Below are 1,393 nucleotides of genomic sequence, written 5' to 3'. Positions count from 1 at the left end.
GTCCCAGGAGGTCTTTCTCACTAGGATTTTCGTCCTCCTCCTCCCTTGTGCATTCGGCCATTTTGATCACATCAATGGCCTTGCACTCTCCTTTTGGATTTTCTTCTGTATTGCTTGGGAGAATACTGGGAGGAGTTTCAATAACTTTCTTACTCAGCTGGCCTACTTGTGCCTCCAGATTTCGGATGGAGGATCTTGTTTCATTCATGAAACTGAAAGTGGCCTTTGACAGATCAGAGACTATATTGGCTAAATTAGAAGTGTTTTGTTCAGAATTCCATGTCTGTTGCTGAGAAGATGATGGATATGGCTTACTATTGCTCAGCCTATTGCGTCCACCATTGTTAAAGCCTTGTTGAGGCTTTTGTTGATCCTTCCAGGAGAAATTTGGATGATTTCTCCATGATGGGTTATAGGTGTTTCCATAAGGTTCACCCATGTAATTAACCTCTGCCATGGCAGGGTTCTCAGGATCATAAGCTTCTTCAGAAGCTGCGTCTCTAGTACTGTTGGATGCATGTTGCAGCCCATTCAGATTTTGAGAGATCATGTTGACCTGTTGAGTCAACACTTTGTTCTGAGCCAATATGGTATTCAGAGCATCAATTTCAAGAACTCCTTTCTTCTGAGGTATCCCATTATTCACGGAAGTCCTCTCAGAGGTGTACATGAATTGGTTGTTTGCAACCATGTCAATGAGTTCTTGAGCCTCTTCAGGCGTTTTCTTTAGGTGAATAGATCCACCTGCAGAATGGTCCAGTGACATTTTCGAAAATTCAGAGAGACCATAATAGAATATATCTAATATGGTCCATTCTGAAAATATGTCAGATGGACATCTTTTGGTCATCTGCTTGTATCTTTCCCAAGCTTCATAGAGGGATTCACCATCTTTTTGCTTGAAGGTCTGAACATCCACTCTAAGCTTGCTCAGCTTTTGAGGAGGAAAGAATTTATCCAAGAAGGCAGTGACCAGCTTATCCCAAGAGTCCAGGCTATCCTTAGGTTGTGAATCCAACCATATTCTAGCTCTGTCTCTTACAGCAAAAGGGAAAAGCATGAGTCTGTAGACTTCAGGATCAACTCTATTCGTCTTTACAGTCTCAGAGATCTGCAAGAACTCAGTTAAAAACTGATAAGGATCTTCAGACGGAAGTCCATAAAACTTGCAGTTTTGTTGCATTAAGGCAACTAGCTGAGGTTTCAGCTCAAAATTATTGGCTCCAATGGCAGGAATGGAGATGCTTCTTCCATAAAATTTGGATGTTGGCTTTGTGAAGTCACCAAGCATTCTCCTTGCATTATTATTATTTTCGGCTGCCATCTCCTTCTCTTGTTCGAAAATTTCTGAAAGGTTACCTTTAGAATAATGTAATTTAGCTTCTCTTAATTT

General features: G+C 41.1%; 1 non-coding gene across 1 annotated transcript; it reads left to right on the top strand.

Annotated features, from left to right (window-relative positions):
• The first annotated feature begins 824 nt into the window (after positions 1-824).
• LOC127739908 (small nucleolar RNA R71) lies at positions 825-928 on the top strand. The gene has a single exon (XR_008000650.1). It is a non-coding gene; the product is annotated as a small nucleolar RNA R71 (small nucleolar RNA).
• The last annotated feature ends 465 nt before the right edge of the window (positions 929-1,393 follow it).

This window comes from Arachis duranensis, chromosome 6 (genome assembly GCF_000817695.3).
Source record: "Arachis duranensis cultivar V14167 chromosome 6, aradu.V14167.gnm2.J7QH, whole genome shotgun sequence".
Classification (NCBI taxonomy): domain Eukaryota; kingdom Viridiplantae; phylum Streptophyta; class Magnoliopsida; order Fabales; family Fabaceae; genus Arachis; species Arachis duranensis.
This window is presented reverse-complemented; position numbering and strand designations above follow the sequence as displayed.